The sequence below is a fragment of the Rhincodon typus genome, chromosome 22 (assembly GCF_021869965.1).
Source record: "Rhincodon typus isolate 14 chromosome 22, sRhiTyp1.1, whole genome shotgun sequence".
Lineage (NCBI taxonomy): Eukaryota > Metazoa > Chordata > Chondrichthyes > Orectolobiformes > Rhincodontidae > Rhincodon > Rhincodon typus.
This window is the reverse complement of record NC_063353.1, coordinates 13,214,513-13,235,428: the sequence shown is the minus strand read 5'-3', so window position 1 is coordinate 13,235,428 and position 20,916 is coordinate 13,214,513. Positions and strand designations below refer to the sequence as shown.

At 41.7% G+C, this 20,916-nt stretch overlaps 1 long non-coding RNA gene across 1 annotated transcript in view; it reads left to right on the top strand.

Annotated features, from left to right (window-relative positions):
- Positions 1–20,916, top strand: part of LOC125485783 — an 84,899-nt gene that overhangs the window by 1,470 nt on the left and 62,513 nt on the right. Inside the window, exon 2 of the long non-coding RNA XR_007264486.1 lies at positions 9,217–9,272. This is a non-coding gene — a long non-coding RNA (uncharacterized LOC125485783). The remainder of the gene's footprint in view (positions 1–9,216; positions 9,273–20,916) is intronic.

The window sequence follows — 20,916 nt, the reverse complement described above, 5'->3', positions numbered from 1 at the left end:
CCTGCTCCTCTGATGCTGCCTAGCCTGCTGTGTTCATCCGGCTCTGCGCCTTGTTATCTCAGACTCCAGCATCGGCAGTTCCTACTATCTCTATACGGCGTATGGGCTTTTTCAGATGTGATCACATCACAAAAAAGGTAAAGGTTCCACTGCCATATAAAAAAAATACTGCGTGGTTCAGTGTTAAGAAACAACATTATTCTTCATCTGCTGCAGCCAAGTGAAAATGTTGCCTAAAAAGTAGGAAATTTATCACATGGATCCAAACAAAACACGTTCTGTGAGATCCAAGGCAAACCTGCTTTTCGGCAGAAGGTGTAATTAGATGGCTGACAGCACGTCACTGAGGAAACTATCAGGCCCAGCAATACGGTGCACATCATCAGAACAAGACACGCTATTCCTGTTTTATGAAGAGGTAATTAACACATTCTGAGACTTTGTTATGTGACTGCAGGCATTACTGGTAGACAATACAGGACAAAGGGAATCACTTTACTGAAAACACTCTTTGCAACTCAATCTGTCAGTTGCTGCCAAGAATTCAGCACAACAGGACTCCTTGGGAATATCCCCATTATTCAGAGAGAACTTTTCAAATTTGTTCTTTTTGGACACTTTTATGGAAATACTGAAATCAAGTTTCTGTACTAATACAATTAACACATTAACACTGAATTCTTTTGCATGCTATTTTAATAGCTGTTTTAGTTCAATCAACATATTACAGAGTCAGGATGAACACAGCAGGCCAAGCAGCATCATAGGAGCAGGAAGGCTCCAAGCAGCATCATAGGAGCAGGAAGGCTCCAAGCAGTATCATAGGAGCAGGAAAGCTTCCAAGCAGCATCGTAGGACCAGGAAGGCTTTCCAAGCAGCATCATAGGAGCAGCTTGGCCTGCTGTGTTCATCCAGCTCTGCACCTTGTTGTCTCAGATTCTCCAGCATCTGCAGTTCCTACTATCTCTATTACAGAGTCAGTTTGGGTTGAGGTCCAGAATGAGAAAGGAGCAGTCACTTTGTTGGGGGTTTTTAACAGACCCCCTAACAGTTGCAGAGAAGTAGAGGAGTGGATTGGGAGGCAGATACTGGAAAGGTGCAGAAGTCACAGGGTTGTAGTCATGGGTGACTTCAACCTTCCAAATATTGATCGGAAACATTTTAGTTGTAATAGTTTAGATGGAGCGGATTTTGTCCAGTGCATTCAGGAAGGATTCCTGACACAGTATATAGATAGACCAACACGAGGAGAGGCCACTTTGGATTTGGTGCTTGGCAATGAACCGGGCCAAGTGTTAGACCTGTTGGTAGGAGAGCATTTTGGTGGTAGCGATCATAACTCTGTTCCTTTTACAATAGTCATGGAAAAGGATAGGTACATACAGCAGGGGAAGGGTAATTACAATTCTGTTAGGCAAGAACTGGGTAACATAAATTGGGAACAGATGCTGTCAGGGAAGAGCACTATTGAAATGCGGAGATTGTTTAAGGAATGTATATTGCGTGTGCTCAATATGTTTGTCCCTAGCAGGCAGGGAAGATGCCGTCGAGTGAGGGAGCCTTGGTTTTCAAGAGAGGCCGAACGACTGGTTAAGAGGAAGAAGGGTGCTTATGTAAGGTTTAGGAAACAAGGAACGGAAAATGCTCTACAGGGATACAAGTTAGCCAGGAAGGAGCTGAAGAAAGGCTTAGGAGAGCTCTAAGGGGGCATGAGAAAACCTTGGCAGATAGGATCAAGGAGAACTCCAAGGCTTTTTACACGTACGTGAGGAATAAGAGAATGACCAGAGAAAGGGTAGGGCCGATCAAGGATTGTAAAAGGGAATTTGTGCACGGAGCCTAAAGAGATAGGAGAGGTCCTTAATGAATACGTTTCTTCTGTATTCACAACTGAGAGGGACCTAGTTGTAGAGGAGGACAGTGTAAAACAGGCTGGTAGGCTAGAGAAGGTCGATGTTAGTAAGGAAGATGTGCTAGGAATTTTGAGTAAGTTGAAGATAGATAAGTCCCCCAGGCCTGATGGAATTTATCCAAGGATTCTATGGGAAGGGAGGGAAGAGATCGCAGGGCCTTTGGTGATGATCTTTTCGTCCTCACTGTCCACGGATATTGTGCTGGAAGATTGGAGAGAGGCAAATGTCGTTCTCTTGTTCAAAAAAGGAAATAGGGATAACCCCGGAAATTACAGGCCAGTTAGTCTTACATCAGTGGTGGGCAAATTATTGGAAAGGGCTCTAAGAGATAGGATTTATGATCACTTGGAAAGACACAGTTTGATTCATGATAGTCAGCATGGATTTGAGAGGGATAGATCATGCCTCACAATTTCTTTGAAGAGGTGACCAAACACATGGATGAAGGTAGAGCAGTGGATGTGGTATACATGGATTTAAGTAAGGTGTTTGATAAGGTTCCCCATGGTAGGCTCATGCAGAAGGTAAGGAGGCATGGGATGGGGGAAATGTGGCAGATTGGATTCAGAATTGGCTGACCCTTAGAAGACAAAGGGTGATAGTGGACAGAAAATATTCAACATGGTGCTCAGTTACGAGTGGTGTACCACAAGATTCTGTTCTGGGTCCTCTTCTATTTGTGATTTTTGTAAATGATTTGGATGAAGGAGTGGAAGGGTGGATTAGCAAGTTCACGGACGATATGAAGGTGGGTCGCGTTGTGGACAGTGCAGAGGGCTGTTCTAGGTTACAAAGGGACATTGATATCATGCAGAGCTGGGCTGAGAAGTGGCAGATGGAGATTAACCCTGAAAAGTGTGAGGTGATTCATTTTGGAAGGATAAACTTGAAAGCAGAATACAGGGTTACTGGAAAGATGCTTGGCAGTGTGGAGGAGCAGAGGGATCTTGGGGTTCATGTCCACAGTTTCCTGAAAGCTGCCACCCTGGTGGATAGAGTTGTTAAGAAGGCATATGGTGTGTTAGCTTTCATTAATAGAAGGATTGAGTTCAAGAGACGTGAAGTTATGCTCCAGCTATACAAAAGCCTGGTTCGGCCACATCTGGAGTATTGTGTCCAGTTCTGGTCGCCTCATTACAGGAAAGATGTGGAGGTGTTGGAAAAGGTGCAGAGGAGATTTACCAGGATGTTGCCTGGAATGGAGGGAAGGTCTTATGAGGGAAGGTTGAGACAGCTAGGGCTTTTCTCTTTAGAATGACGAAGGATGAGAGGTGACTTGATAGAGGTGTACAAAATGATCAGAGGTATAGATAGAGTGGATAGCCAGAGACTTTTTCCTAAGGTGGAGGCAGCTATTACAAGGGGGCATAGTTTTAAAGTGAGTGGAGGTAGATACAGGGGAGACATCAGAGGTAGGTTCTTTACTCAGAGAGTGGTAGGGGCGTGGAATGCATTGGCAGAGAGGGTAGTGGAGTTGGCCTCATTAGGGCCATTTAAGCGGCTATTAGATAGGCATATGGATGATAATATAAGGTAGGGGTGGAGGTTAGATAGACCTTAGGATTGGGGTAATGGTTCGGCACAACATCATGGGCCGAAGGGCCTGTACTGTGTTGTATTGTTCTATGTTCTATGATTAATGCCTGGCTTTTTATGTCCACTTATGAAAGCTGACAGAGCCCTACTTTAGGGGCAGAAGCTCTGGGTTAAGTCCCATTTGACGGCCACAAAAAGTGTGTCATAACTGAGCCAAAAAAGATTGATCTGTAAATCCTAGTTGGATTTAGTAAATGCAGGAGGGTTTCCTGGTCAGCCAGAACCATGTGATGGCCAGACTGCTCCAGCCCCTTCATGATAAAAGACTGCATGATCAGGTTCTTGCCAGGAGCAAATTTCATCCTCCTTGTGAGAACTACCATGTAAACGTTCAAACCCATCTGCTCAAAAATCCAGAGATGGCAAGAACTGTAGATGCTGGAGTCACAGATAACACAGTGTGGAGCTGGAGGAACACAGCAGGCCAGGCAACGTTTTGGTTCGGGAACTTGCCTGCTCCTCTGATGCTGCCTGGCCTGCTGTGTTCTTCCAGCTCCACACTGTGTTATCTAGGTTAGAAATCCAACGTGGGGAAACTGTGGGTTTACACAAAGTCGCTGTGATCATTTTCACCTCCTACTAACCATTTTCTCATAGGAAAGGCACTGCCAAAGGGCCCAATTTAAAAACAAGTTGCAGTTGGGTGCATTTGACTGCACCTCCTGTACCTCCATCCCTAAGGCTTCTCCAACTCCACAACAACCGTATGTTGTAATCATGCCCAGCTATCCTCCCGTGCTGGATGATCCTGTTGACAGAAATGGCTACTGGTGCCTGGAGCTTAGCACCTGCATCAGTTTAGACCAGCAAAGTTCTTCATAGCTGAATGCCAAACCTTTTATACCATTATCATCTCCTATGGACCTTATACCTAGAATCTATTAAGCTTAAATGTTAAAAAAAGTAAGCTGTTTGTTTGAGACAAACTCCACAGAATTGGTGGTGGGCATACCATATTTCTTAATTGTTATTTAATGTCCTTTGGTAATGCCTACTGTCAGATCATATGCCATTGAACATTTTACTAACAATTTATACATGAGAAAGAGTTACTTTACGCAGCCGCAGTATGAGGTTCTGCCCATCTGCATACAGACTTTCCCTCCCTGACAGTGAAGTTAATAAATGCAAATTAATTCAGTCCTCAGCATGTGATGTAGGGGAGTATCAAGTAAACCTTGAAGTCAACAGAAATAAATCCCACAAGAGATCAAATTACAAGCAATCAGCAAACTTATGGTATTTAGCCCATATTCACTCAGCTTTCATTTCAGAAAGAGAATTAAAGGAAAGGCACAGGTGACAATTGTCTTCCTGTTTGTAAATATTTTAGTAGTTGTGTATTGCATTTCTGGTTGAGTCTCCGGAACATAAAAATGACTAGTATGTCACAGGTCTGACATCTATTTGCACCTTTGTTACAATTGTCTTGCTTAACGAACACAGGAAGCTTGTTTCAATTTGATTTATTTTCGTTGCAACTATTGTTTTGCAGTGTTTTGTCTTGCTCCTGTAATTTTGAATTTAACATCAGGTAGCTTGCAGTTACATACCTTTTTACACCCCTACCTTAATACTTGCTTGTCAGACTGGCTTCCTAGCTACGGCATCTCCCACTACTGATTCCCCAGTCTACCCTTGAGTCACTACAATAATAAAAACAATGGATTTGCTTGGAGGAAACACAATGGCTGGCAATTTGCAAAATCCGAATTAACCGTTCATCGTACTTAATCCCCATGCTCCAGTAATTTTGTTTTTCCGAATTGGTTATTCATTAATTCAGCTTTTCCGCACAGCAAAATTCCCTAAAGATATCACCTTGAATGATGTCACCAGCACTTACAGTTTAAGCAAATATGTTCAAAACAAATCTACGCTTAGAATGGTAAGGTTTAAAAATAAAGGTACAAGGACTGGGTTTAGGATTCCCTCTTTAAAGCAAAAATCACTCAGACTTGTGACCTACGAAACATAAGCGAGATCTGTTTTAAATTAAATGTTCCATAAGAACATTTAGGAAGCAAATGGATGTGAGTCAGACATGGCACTTACTCATCAGTGTGGAGATGTTTCACAGTGCATGAAGGATTCTAGACAGCTGTCTGGAAGGAAAAGGACAAAAATCCATTGAAGGTTGCAAAGGCTTTGTAAGTCTTGTAAGTGCAATAGATTGCTGTCTGACTAAATAGCAATTTGATACTGTTTCTGGTACAGAAAGGATAAAAATTCTTCAACTTTATAACATAACTTTCTCTGTCATGCTTTCCATTCTGTGCATTTGTCATTGTCCAATGCACGAATTTTTTTTATTGGCCCGTGGAGTGTGGGCAATGCTGGCTAGGCCAGCGTTTATTGCTCATCCTTAATTAGCTTTGAGAAGGTAGTGGCAAGCTGCCTTCTGAACTGTTGCAGTCATTGGGGTATATGGATGTGCACAGAACTGTTAGGAAAGATTTTTGAGATTTTGAGACAAAAACGGTGAAGGAGTGATAATACAGTTCTAAGTTAAGGTGATGTGTGACTTGTGGGTGGTGGGGTGGAGCGTGCAGGTGGTGGTGTTCCCATGTATCTGCCGTACATGTCCTTTTAGATGGCAGAGACTAGGGGATCGAAGCTGCTGTCAAAAATGCCTCAGTGAGTTACTGCAGAGCATTTTCTAGTTGGTATACACGGTGCTGCCACTGCACTTTGGTGGTGAAAGGAGTGAATGGATGATGATGGTGGATGCAATGCAAATCAGATGGGCTGTTTTTGTCCTGGATGGTTTTGAGCTTATTGAATATTATTCGAACTGCATCCATCCAGGAAAGTGGAGAGTATTCTATCACACACTCCTGCCTTGTGCCATGTACATGTTTGATAGGTATTAGGGAGACAGGTGAGTTACTTGCCGCAGAATTCCTAGCTCTGATCTTCGTTTGTACTTATAGTGTTTATAGGGTCATTCAATTCAGTTTCTGGATATTGGTAACCCCCAGGCTGTTGTTAGTGGGAGACTTAGCGATGGTAATTCCATTGATCGTCAAAAGGCAATGCTTAGGTTCTCTCTTATTGCAGTCAGACATTGCCTGATGCTTGTGTGGCATGAATGTTACCTGCCACTTATCAGCCAAAGCCTAGAACTAGTCTACATCTTATTGATATGGACACAGACTGCTTCGGTATCTGAGGAATGGCAAATGGTCCTGAAGATGTATAATCATTAGCAAACATCCTGACTTCTGACTTTATGATGGAGGGCACATCATCGATGAAGCAGATGAAAATGATTGGGCCTCGGACACTACCATGAGGAGCTCCTGCAGAGATATCCTGCAAATGAGATGATTTGACCTCCAACAAACATAACCATCTTCCTTTGTGCCCAGTAAGCCCCCAGCCAGTGAAGATTTTTGCCCTCATTTCTCACTGACTCCAGTTTTGTTTTGCCAGGAGTATGTTTTGTTATGGAGCACAATTCAACTGTACTATTGCCGAAATGTTGTCAGTGCCATAGCCTTTGCAGTATCCAATGCTTTCACTGATTTCACGTGAAGTGAAACAAATTGGTTGAATACAGCCATCTGTGAAGCTGGGAACCTTGAGATGAGGCTGAGGTAGATCAGACACTTAACTTGTCTGGCTGAAGATGTATACAAATATTTCACCCTCGTCTTTTGCTCAGCTCCCCCATTATTGAGGATGTTTGTGGAGTCTCCCCTTCCTCTTAGTTGTTTATTTGTTCACCACCATTCATGATTGAATGTGGCAGGATAGTAGAGCTTAGGTTCGATCTTTTTTTGGGGATTATCTTTAAACTGCTTACTAAATATTTTTTCTGCTGTTTGGCTTGCAAGTAGTCATGTTGTAGCTTCATCAGATTGACACTTCGTTGTTAGGTGTACCTGGCGCTGCTCTTTGGCTGCCTTCCTGCATTCTTCATTAAACCTGGATTGATCTCCCAGCTAGATGGCAATGGTTTATTAGAGGATCTGCTGGACCATGAGGTTACAGGTTGTGGTTGAATAAAACATCGATGCTGTTGATGACCCACAGCACCTTGTAAATGCCCAATTTTAGGTTCTCAGCTCTGTTCAAAGTCTGCTCCTTTTAGTGGTAGTACAATATAACTCAATGAGGTGATGGGATTTTGTCTCCAGAAGGACTATGTGGCTGTCATTCTACTGTCATGGAATGACACATCTGTAACAGTTGGATTGATCAGGACAATATCAAGTTCTTTTTTTTTCGTTGGCTCTCTCCCCATATGCAGTAAACCCAATCACACAGATATGTCCTTAATGATTCCTCCAGCTAGGCATGCAATGAACTACTCTTGGCATGGACAGTGAAATCCCCCACCCAGCGTACATCCTACACCCTCAACACCCTCAGTGCTTCCTCCATGTGGTGCTCAACATTGAAGAAGACTGATTTATCAGTGGTTGGGGAGGTGGGTGGCAGCAGTAGTAATCAACAGGAGGTTTTCTTGTTCATGTTTGACCTGAGACCATGTGACTTCATAGAGCCTAGCATCAATGTTGATAACTCTCTCAGGGCAACACCCCCTCAGCTGTAAACAAGTATGCCACTATCACTGGTGGGTCTGTCCTGTTAGTGGATGTTGTTAAAGTTGAAAGGGTACAGAAAAAAAAAGTTACATGGATGTTGCCTGGACTGGAGGGTTTGAGCTATAGGGAGATTCTGGATAGACTGGGATATTTTTCCCTGCAGTGTCGGAGGCTGAGTTGTGACCTTGGAATCATGAAGTCAGAGAGATGTACAGCACGGAAACAGACCCATCGGCCCAAATCGTCCATATCAACAGGTATCCTAAATTAATCTAGTGCCATTTGCCAGCACTCGGCCCATATCCCTGTAAACCCTTAAATGTTGTAATTGTACCAGCCTCCTCCACTTTCTCCGACAGCTCATTCCATATCCACACTATCCTTTGCATGGAAAAAGTTGCCCCTTGAGTCCCTTTTAAATCTTCCCACCACCCTCACCTCACCTGATACCTATGATTTCTAGTTTAAAACTCCCGTACCCTGGGGAAAAGACTTTGGCTATTCACCCTATCCATGTCCCTCATGATTTTATAAACTTCTATAAAGTCACCCCTCAGCCTCCAATGCTCCAGGGAAAATAGCCCCAGCCTATTCAGCCTCTCCCTATAGCTCAAACCCTCCAACCCCACCAACATCCTTGTAAACCTTTTCTGAACCCTTTCAAGTTTCACAACATCCTAACTAGAGCAGAGACACCAGAATTGAATGCAGTATTTCAAAAGTGGCCTAACCAATGCCCTGTACAGCTGCAACATGACCTCCCAACTCCAATACTCAATGCGTTGACCAATAAGCATACCAAACGCCGCCTCCACTATCCTATCCACCTGTGACTCCACTTTCAAGAAACTATGAACCTGCACTCTAACGTCTCTTAATTCAGTAAAACTCTCCAGTACCTTACCATTAAGTGTATAAACCCTGCCCTGATTCGCCTTTCCAAAATGCAGCATCACACATTTATCTAGATTAAACTTCATCTGCCACTCCTTGGCCCATTGGCCCCATCTATCATTGTACCCTGAGGTAACCTTCTTCACTATCCACGACAATGCAATAGTAATGGAATTGTCACTGTGGTGGGCTCTGGTAGCAGTAAGAGATGACAGAAGTGAATTAGCAGAAAGCATTGACCTGTTGATTCGACTTTACAGACCCAAGGCAAGTGGAAGCACCACAGCACCATCTATTGTGGAAATAAAGGCCAGCGGTAAGTATACCACACTGCCACCTACCTACGGAGCTGGATGTTGTTTTTGGGAGGTAAATAGATTGTGTCGAATTAATTATGACAGAAATGGGTTATGTGTGTGATTAAAAAACATGACAGAAATAGATACAATAATTATGTGCTACAGGAAGTAACTGCAACATTTGCAGGAAGTCGGTGTGTACAAGACCTTTAATATATTACAAACAGACCATCTACAGCAATGCACCTAGTCAATTGGATGATAGGCTGCTTTGTCGTTAGTACGATAGAAGAATATTACAGGAAATAAATACAATAGTTTCAGAGTTTGCACACTGAACAGAACCTTACAAATACATACTAGATAAAGTATGAAAAAGAAGAAATTGAAGAAATGTTTTAACCTGTGAAAGAAATATTGTGGCATTCCAGATATGAAAGTAACAGTGGATTGTCAGTAGAATTCTGTAATACCCTTCTGGAGGTTTCCCAGCCATATTGACAATGCTACTTCAGTTTTCACTGCATGTTGGAATAATTATGAATATTTGAAAGTTTGCCTTGGCATATCTTTACAATGATACAGATAAATATTAGCTCAGCGTCACAGCTATGCTGGCAGAACCTCTGTTTAGACTGACAAGTACCATTGACCATCTGAGCTCAAAATATTAATTTCTCATTTACTTTGTAATTTAGTGTATTTTTGTTTAAAAAATCAAAGTCTATTTGTTTGGGACATGAGTCAGATTTCCCTGTTTGAAAGTACAGTGCTATGAATTGTGCTGAATATCTGACATCTGATCAACAAAGTTTCTCTTAAATTCAACTATCCACGAAGTTTGTAACTGGAGTCCAAATTAAAGCCGAGCTATAAATTTATTCACAAGCCCATCTTTAATAAATCTTGTCTTGCAGCCTTCCTGAAACATGGAGGGTTAGTATAGCTTTTGAAGCTAGTTTCAGAAATTCCGACATTGAACTCACAAATAAATATGATGGGAATTGTAAATAATTATGACAGGTTGTTGTTGAATATTTTGTTTAGAACTGTTATCGTGGTGATATTTCTTGGCCAAAGATATTGAGGTCACCTGTGGACATTATTTGTGACTGAGTGTGTACAGGTGCAGGTTTTGAAGTAAGTTTCAATGTGGGTATATACATTAGCAAGTCTGTAGGTGTTTGTGAAAGTATATGTGCAGATGTGTAGGTGTATATGTGAGTGTACATGTTTGCAGGCATATAGGTGTGTATGAGCGTACACAGAAGTGTATGTGCACATATGCAGCTATGTGTAAGTGCAGGTAATGCACATAAAAACATTAAGAAATAGGAGCAGTACTAGATGAGACAGGGGAGTAGACAATTAGATTCAAGAGCTTGTAGTTCCATTCAATATGGTCAAGGCTGATCTCTTGCCTCAATTTAACTTTCCCAGCCATTCTCCAGATCATTTGTTCCCCTAAAATATATAAAATATGTTCAATGACTGAGCACAGCTGAGGTAGACAATTCCAAAGATTCACAATTCTTTTAGTTAAAGCAAGTTTATCTTCATTTCAGTTCTAAATGATTGACAACTTATCCTGCGACTGCACACCCCTGTTCTAGATTCCCCAGCTAAAGGAAACAACCCAGTGTCTATTAATACTGACTCAAATCTTTTCTCTCTGGGCACTGACTGCTGAGGTCTGTGTGCAGCAGAGAATTCTGAGACTGGAAGTCAGTGTCTTGGCCTGGCCTGCTGATCACACAGATGATTGTGTGTGGAACTTTGGAGGAAAATCAGTCGCGTTGTAGACGTGCAGCTTAGAGGAAAACACTGGTGTCTACTGTTAAGCCTTTTCAGAAACTTGTACATTTCAACAAGTTCACTTTTTTTTTGGAATACGGACCCAATTTAACCAACAGTGGACAACCCTCTCATTTAAAGGATCAATCTAGCAACCTTTGCTGCAAAACTTCCAAGGCAAAGTGTAGGCTTCCTTAAACATGAAGACCAAATGGAGTCTCCAGCAGTGCACTCAGATCCTGTGCAGACCAGCAGGTGGGACTATTCACTGATGTCTTCAGATCGAAGGGTTAAAGTCCCCATCTGCTTCAAGAAGACCACTGTCATCCCAGTGCCAAAGAATGATCATGCAGCGTGCCTCAATGACTACTCCCTGGTGGCTCTGACCTCCATAATTATGAAGTACTTTGAGAGGTTAGTCATGGCTCACATCAACTCCAACCTACCAGATTGCCTTGATCTTGTGCAATTCACCAATCCAGTGCAACAGGTTCACGGCAGAATCCAGCTCCCTGGAAAATCTGGATAACAAGGATACCACTTCAAGGTCCTGCTTATTAACTACAGATCCGTCTTCAACACCATAATTCCAAACAAACTCATCTGCAAACTCGGTCTCGGCTCCCCTCTCTGCAACCGGATCCTCGATTTCCTGATGCATTGATCACAATCAGTAAGAATAGGCGACAACATCTCCTCCACCATAATCCCCAACACCAGTGCCCTACAAGGCTGTGTACTCAGCCTCGTCCTGTACCCCTTATACACTCACGACTCTGTGGCCAAATTCCACCCCAACTCCAGTTACAAACTTGCTGACAACACCTTTCTTGTGGGTTGGATCTCACGCAATGATGAGTCAAAGTATAGGAAAGAGACTGAGTTCTTAGCGGCACGATGTAAAGACAACTATCTTTCCATCAACATCTGCAAAACGAAGGAGTTGTTCATTGACTTCAGGGAGTTTAGTGAGGGGGACACCCCTGTCTGTATCAATGGTGCTGAGGTGGAGGTGGTCAAGAGCGTCAAGCTCCTAGGAGTGATATCGCCAACAATCTGCCCAGGTCCACCAACATCGATGCAATGGTAAAGGAAGCACAACAATGCCTCTACTTCCTCAGAAGACTAAGGAAATTTGCCATGTCCACAAAGACTCTTATCAATTTTTATAGATACACTACAGAAAACATCCTATCTGGATGCATAACATTGTGATATTGCAACTGCCCTTCCTAAGACCTCAACAAACTACAGAGAGTCATGAACACAGCCCAGTCCATCATACAAAACAGCCTTCCACCCAGTGACTCCGACCATACTTCCTGCTGCCTTGGGAAAGCAACCAACATAATCAAAGAACCCTATCACCCTGGTTATACTCTCTTCCACCCTCTTCCATCAGGCAGAAGATATAAACGTTCGAACACATGTTTGAACAGATTAAAGAACAGCTTCTTCCCTGCTGTTATCAGACTTTTGAATGGATCTCTCAAATGTTAATATTTATCTCTTTTTCTCTCTCTCTCTGTCTGTGCACCTTCCCTGCAGCTGTAACGGTGTATTCTGCACTCTGTTCTGCTACATGAGACACTTTGTTTGGTACAATCTGTCTGTTGAATGTGCAAAAAAGCACTTTTCAGTTTATTTTGGTGCGTGTGACAACAATAAAATCAAATTAAATCAAAGCTGCACTACCTCTGATGTGGTCCAGCAAAGCCTTATACAATGAAAACAATATTTCCCTGTTGTTGTAACTCCAAGTAATAAAGGGCAACATGGCATTTTCCTTCCTAATCGTACGCTATCTTTCTGTGTTGCTTGTGTGAGTACACCCAATGTCTCTGTACAATATATTCTGCTCTTCCATTCTTACTAGCAAAGTGAATAACCTGAGATTTTCCCACACTATACTTTATCTACCATCTTGTTGCCCACTCAATTAACCTGTCTATATCTGTTTAAGAGATAACAAGGTGTAGAGCTGGATGAACACAGCAGGCCAAGCAGCATCAGAGGAGCAGGAAGGCTGACGTTTTGGGCCGAGACCCTTCTTCAGCTGTTTAAAGCTACTCAGTGTCTTTCTCACAGCTTTAGATTCCCACCCAGCTTTGTAACATCTGCAAATCTGAATACATTACACTTGATCTCTTTGTCTAAATCTTTAATATAGAAAGTAAGTATCTGTGGCCCCAGTACAGATCCTTATGGCACTCCACTAGTTAGAGCCTGCCAACTTGAAAATGTACCATTTACCCCTATTCTGTTTCCTGTCCATTAACCCGTCCTCTGTAATATAACGCTTGATGCCATGAGTCCTTATCCATAATAACATTTTATGTGGGTAAAGTAAAGGGTTAGGGTGAGTGACATAACAGGGTAGTGTGTCAGGTGACTGAGTGGTAGGGTGGCAGATGGCCGAGATGGATAGATAGATTGGAGTAGGTGGGTCAGGTTATGAAAGGAGTTAGGTTAGGTCACAGGATGGTCAGGCTGGTTCAGTTGGTGGAGTTGGGTGGTGGTATCTGGCCGAGTGTTTATATTTAGGAGTGGAAAAAGCAATAACATCTGTCACAAAATGGTTTTTGAAAATGTTCATCCATTTTGTTTTGTCAGCTATTGACAAAAGTTATGACAAATATGTAGAGCCCTGGAATCCCTTGAGAACTGACGATGGCCGTTTACACTGTATCTCCAGAGTTTCAGTGGTCCTTCCAACAGGGTGCTAGTGAATGTATCAGATAATCTGAGAAGAATTTACCTTTCAAATTCTTAATTTAACAAATGTACAAAATGTTACATTGCCCATTCAATGTCATTAAACTTATTTATGCAATTACTTACACTATATTTTAAAACTCTCTTACAATGATTCCCTCCAGAGAGTGCCCATCATGAAATCTCTGAGACTTGACTTAATAGAGCTTCCCACAGCTATTACTATGGGAACTATCTTCCACCCTTCATAAATTGGTTAAATATGGAATACTACAGCTTCTGAAGTACCTGACAGTTGTGTGCACAAGCATTGTGTGATTACAACTCCAGGATTTAATTAAGTCTGATTGCCTTCTGAATAACAATGAACAACATCATATTTTGGAGTGAAGTGGAATGAATCTAATATGCCGGGGGTGTTTATGACAGCTCGAAAGGCAATTAAAGAATATACTAGTACTTGCTTTTTATACTCTGCTCTCCTCATTTCCACACACAGGGATTTAGATTTGGATAACTGTGTCCGTCCATGTGCCTCTAATTCTGCTTTGAATTATCATCTATGGCACGTTCCACCTCTGGTTCTGGTCATGTCTCGTGTCCACCACCATTTGTAGAATTTGTGACGGAATCCATTGCATTGAATGCTGACTATATTGGTTGGTTCGCCAAGCTGACCAGTTTTCATGCAAATGTTTTGTCTCCGTTCCAGGTGACATTGTCAGTACTGTGTAGCCTCTGTTGAAGCGCTGTCGTTGTGTCTGTTTATATGGTCTGGTCTGTCATAGTGGGCAGTTTTGTTTCCAGTTTTGTACCATAGTGGTATGTAGATGGGGTCTATTTCAACATTTCAATAAACATGTTTGTTTATTGCATTGGTGGTTGAAACCCAGGCTTCCAGGAATTCTCATGCATGTCTTTGTCTCGCTTGTCCTAGTACTGTAACTTTGTCCCAGTTAAACTGATGTCCTTTTATGTCAGAGTGTATTGAAAGGAGGGAGAGTTGGTCGTGCCGTTTTGCTGTGAGTTGGTGTTCACGTATCCTGGTGGCGGGTTTCCTGTCCCTCTGTCCTACATAGTGTTTCTCGCAGTTGCTGCATGGTATTTTGTATATCACATTTGTCCTGCTCATTGTGGGTATGGGGTCTTTTGTCTTTGAGAGTAACTGATGAAGTGTGGCTGTTGGTTTGTGAGCTATCCTTATTCTAAGAGGTTATAGGAGTCTTGTAGTCAGTTCTGATGTGCTTCTAATAGAGGGTAGGGTGGCCAGTGTGTTGGGGCGTACAGTGTCTTCTTGGTGTTGTTTGTTTGCCAAGCATCGGTGGACGAAGCTGTTAGGATAACCGTTGTTTGCAAAGATTTTAAAGGTGCTCCTTTTTTTTGCTCAGCTGTAAGGTGTAGCAGTGAGTTACACAGAGTCTTGACACAGCTCTGTTTGTGGACGCTGGGGTGGTTACTGTTGTAATTCAGAATTTGGTCTGTGTGTGTAGTCTTTCTATATACTCTGGTAAGGAATTCACCATTGTTCGCTTGTTCCACCAAGACTACACACTGCACACACATAGACCAAATCCTGAATTATATTCACCAACATATTCACCAAGTAATTAACCAAGCAATGGGATCTTGGGCTTTCAAAACCGAGGTATTGAGTAAAACAGCCAGGACGTTATGGTAAGTCCTCTTTGCAACTCACTTATTTATTGTTTCCCAGATGAAATTTTGTATATCATGTGCTATATGCAAACAAACCAAATTCTGCATTTCTCCCCTTTTCGTTAACAAGTTGTTTTGGATATTCTGTGGTGGAAGATGACATATGCTTTGGACAATCTAGGACATATTTGCTAGGTGCTGTGTCTGAGCTAATCCTGGCATTGATCCTGTCCCGGATGTGGGTTTATACCAGGTTGATTCATGGTGAGAAATTAGCAAATTTACACGGGCAGTCAGAGGCAGGATTTACTTAGATGTCAGTCCATGGTTGCCAGTTTAAACAGAGTAAAATTAAGGGACACAGTATAACATTGTAAACTACACTCCAGCCTTCTTTATGAACTGACACTAACCTAACTTATTCCAGGTTTTTAAACCAATGACAGCAAGAATCCAGATGCAGGATAAAGCTCACAATAGTCTTGATTCTAAAACTTTTGGCAGAGCAAATGAACCAAGGCTTTTTGCACTCTTTCTGTAAATGCCTGAACTGTTCTTTGTAAAACCTGCTGGTCATTTATTCCATCAGAAACACGTGTCCGGTTGCATCAATTTCATCAGCTGCATTCCTTCAGAATACTTGTCGCCATTATGTATACTATAATTTCAACATGGTGCCCATGTTCTATCCCAGCAACAGAGGAACAGGAATGAGCTTTTCTCAATAAAAACAGAAATTTCTAAAAAATCTTAGCAGGTCTGGCAGCATCAGCAGAGAGAAAACAGACCAAAATTAATGATTCCATTCCAGTGACGTCTCATCAAAACTGAAAGCAGCTGGGAAATTGTGGTATTTGATGACAGAAGTTGGGGTTGGTGGGGTGTGTGGGGTGAGGATGGGAGGAGCAATGAATGGAATATGTGAAGATGGTGCTGAGAGAGAGAGAAAGGAGAAGCAAACAAAGAGATTGTTGATGTTAAACCAAGAGGGAGATAAATACTGAATGGGTGCTAGCGAAAAGTGTGAATATTTGAAAATGGATTGGCTGTACTGGGACCAAAGCAGAACAGGACCTTGGAGTGTTGGGGTGACTAATAAACATGGAGGAGGGTGTTCTCACTCTGAAATTGTTAAACTCAATGTTGAGTCCTGAAGGCTAAAAGATACCTAGGGAGAAGATGAGGGAGTTCCATTATATGCTCATCTAAGAAAAATTTAGCTGTCAATATTTTGAAATTTTGAAATGACCTCATATAAACAGATAGAGTCCCAGATTTCCATTACCCTTGTGTGAAGATGTGATTCCTGACTGTTATTATCTCTATAGAGACCAACAGACTACCAAAAATAAATTGAGATTTCGAGTTGATGGCCGGAAGGATAACATGATAAGATTTTATATTTTGAGACTTCTGCATAACTAAAGAACAATTGACTAGCCAGTATTTTGTAGGCAATTCATACTATAAGCTGCAGAACAGAATTTTTCCCTTTTCTACTTTTAACATAACTAAAAAAACTCACTTCACAGGCATAATTCACACTGTGCTTTTAGCAGTTATTTGATTTTCCAGAACCTGATCCAAAGTGATTTTTTAGCTCCTAAGGATTTATTTCAGTTCCTTTTTTTATACCCTAGCCCGGTCACTTTTAACACCAGAACTGTCTTTCAAAGTGAGTAATCCTGGCCATTAGCCATCTAACAAGAACTGCATGAATCTTCCAGCTTTGTTTGAAATGCTCATGAATTTAGTATTATCAATCCAAGTGCAAGCTCCCTTTCACATTCCTGTCTAGTTAACCATGCAGACTTTTAGCCCCTAGCTGCTCCCACTCTCTTGATCTTGGAAGACTAAGTCTTGTGAGTTTCAGGGTTAGGTTAAAAACTGTTCTCTTCTCAAAGCTCATCCACATAACAACATGAATCGCATGAGCCTTGTATAAATGTAAAAACACTAATTAGCTACCCTTGAGATCCCATTCTCCTTTGTCTTGAAAGTGAATCGACAGTTTGTTGAGGTTGCATTCTTTACAATCTGACATACTTAGCACTTTTGGAGAGTAGTGGTTTTAACTATTGCAAGCATTGGTACTGCTGCCATTGTGTCCAAGCGTAAGTAGCTTACACCTCTTGCCAGCAAAATAAACCAAGCCTCCTTTTAATCTTAATGTTCACTCTAGCCAAACAAACTTCAGAATAGATCACTTGACCCCATCAATTTATCCTAAGTTAGAGACAGAGTCCCCAAAGATAAGACTTATGCAACCTCATATTGTAATGTACCATCAACCCTAAGTTGTTCAGCACTAATTTTTAGGATTGTATCCCTTTACTTAGAACTCCTGAACCAGAGAAACTTGCATAAATCCTTATCAATCCTTTGATAATGTTAAACATCTTCATGAGGCTGTAGTGATTGTAATGAGGTCAGCCAGGTGGATCCATGGAATATGAGTTCCTTGTTTGGGGCTGTTAATCCAGTCCAATCAGGGAGCCCTGGCTGACAGATTAAAAGCAAGAGTGTTAGACACCCTGACACTGAGAGCTGGCTCTGGGGGAGCTGGACCAGGGTCAAGGACTTTCCACATGTAAATTAAGGGTGACTTGGGATATCAGCTTCTATGGTGTTATCTTAAAGCAACACCAGCATATTTGTACCTTCTGTTTCTCATTTGTTTAATTATTGTAGCCTCCTCACTTTGCAAATACTACAGGTTTATATTTTTGTAATTGAGAAACCAAAATGAAAATCCAAGTTCAAACTAGTAGGTTTGGCAAGATGTTAAAAGATGAGATAAGTTAGATAACAGAGGTTAAGTGACACATGCCTGCATTATAACAGCCACTAGGTTGTCACAGAAAGTGAAATGTGAGTGATTCAAATCTTTCCATGCTTGAGATCCTATAAAGAGTGAGTTTCAGTAACAGATTTTACCACAAGTCATAATTTGAACACCATGGAGATGCATAGCATGAGGAATGTGTTGGGTGACATCTTTGTAATTTAGGAGGGACAATATGAAATTTAATAACAGCACTGACCATCACAATAGAAACAAAATAAAGCCCAAGAGTTTTGTTGCAGAGATGGTATTGAGCAACAGACTATCAAGTCAATTAGGCTGTATGCCATTCACTAGAACCCATTCAAATTAATAGCCAATCACTGGAATCACACTAATAATTTCACTATATAATCTGGATCTACAATGTGCTAGCTAGTTAGCAGATGGTTGCAGCATGCTTAATAATGCCAAGGTCATGGGTTTAATCACGATACTGGTCAACAGTGGCAAGTACTAACTTCAGCAATGATTAGCTGGTCATCGATCTGTAAATCAGCTAGTTTGTCTGTTAAATAGAATGAAATATGCATACGCGTAAATGTACATTCTTTCTACAAAATGTGAAGAGCTATTTTAAATACATGAAATCCTGTAAGCATTTACATAAAGTTGTAGCATTGGTTGGATTCTGGGCTTAACGTTACATAATACTGTATATTATTGTGTAGTGGTCAGAAAAGGACGAGTGAATCACTAAGGGGAAATCTGTTCCTTGGATCATGTCCATGAGTCTGCAAGTTAGACATGTGAAGACAGTCTACCCAGGTGAAGAAAGTTGTCAAGTTACAGAATTATTGCATTCTGAAGAGTTAAAATTTGCGTAGAAGGAATGTGACAGCACAAAAAAGAAGCATGTGGCTTTAGTAATGGTGGAGAACAGTACAGCTTCTGTAAGGGGAAAAAATGAGAGACTCCCATTTGAGATCAGAGGGATAAAGGAGGTTACATTGCACTGGAATTTCTGGGATTTGCCCTCAGATCAATGTTGTGGAATATCATCCTACACCTTTAGGAAGCATGGATGTATCACAGCTATGCTTTTGTGGCAGGAGGGGTATATTCCCAGCCCCCAGCCTTATCTTCCTGGGACCCACCTTAGCCACACACCCTATGAGCACAAGTCAGTCAGTAGCCGATTCCATTTCCATGCACGTTATTCCATACAATTTAAGTGCCTGATCAGCAGAGCTATCAGTTGTCTTTGCATTGTGAAGGCTAATCTCAGCCTTTCCATTAACCTAAAGATAAGGACGCAAAAATTGAATAATGCTGTTAGTTTATATAATCTCTCTATTTTGTATATATTTCTTAATTTTGTTGGTTCTTTTCAGTGATGTAGCTGGGCAGAAACAGTGGCGCTCCTTTGTGGGGTGGTGCGGTGACACAGTGGTCAGCTGGCTGCCTCACAACGCCAGAACTCGGGTTCAATTCCACCCTACGGGCAACTGTCTGTGTGGAGTTTGCACATTTTCCCTGTGTCTGCGTGGGTTTCCTCCGGGTGCTCTGGTTTCCTCCCACAGTCCAAAGATGTGCAGGTTAGGTGGATTGGCCATGCTAAATTGCCCGCAGTGTCCAGGGATGTGTCGATTAGGCGGGTTATGGGGGATGGGTCTGAGTGGGATGCTCTGAGGGTCAGTGTGGACTTGTTGGGCTGAAGGGCCTGTTTCCACACTGTAGGAATTCTATACCTCAGCATTGTAAAAGCTGGTAGGATAATTTTCCAACAATTTCACATCAGCTCACCTTTTGTCATGATCAGTATCTCATCTTATTTACTTCAGTCACCACTCAGTAAATTTGAACATCATCTAGAAATGTATTCAGAAGCTCTGCAGAATTAGCCATCACAGAACAGTGAGACACATCAGAGTTATTCACATAGATGGGCACATTGTAATATTACCAGCAAAGAATTCTCTTCCTAACCTTGAAGCATGAAAAGAACATGGAGAATGCTGAAGACTGTATTGCCTAGCAACACTGAGATTGCAGAGTGCACCCACTCAACTCAAAAAATTTGTAATTAGAGTGGTATGTGTGTCTGCAGGCCTCTCGTTTTTTTATTTGCTTCTGTCTTTTTGCTTGAAAATCTGTTACTTGCACGTCCTACGTGAATCTACAACAAGTTTGGATGCCACTAAAAAGATAACGAGAGAAATCAGTATTTAACAACATAATTCTGTCTGGTTGTGGGGAGAGAGCCAGGAGGTCGGTGGTCAGAATTTAAGGTGAAATTGCAATCAGCACCCATGTAGATAAAAGCATATCAGCAGGGCATCTCCAGCCTCAGTCAAATATGTCAGACCTTCAGGCTGCAGGTATAGCTAAGGTGCGTTCTCGAGAGGGAATCCCATTATATACATCCCTGATTGGCTCGCTGATTGCACTTTAGGACTTTGTTCTGGTCCTAAAGTAGTCCAGAGTTAAAAGTCAAACAGTATTCAATCATGAAACGATTGATTACTATTAGGACAAAGCCCCCTGCTAGGTGCCACTTTGATATTTGGCTCTTTAGGGTAGGAAGCCTGTTACTGTATCATGGGGAAATAAAGTCAGAAATAATTTTCTCAGCAGTTAAGTTAATGAGGCTATATTTCTGCAATATGTCGAGACAGTGGTCTTTCCTTACAATGTGACCACCCCCACCC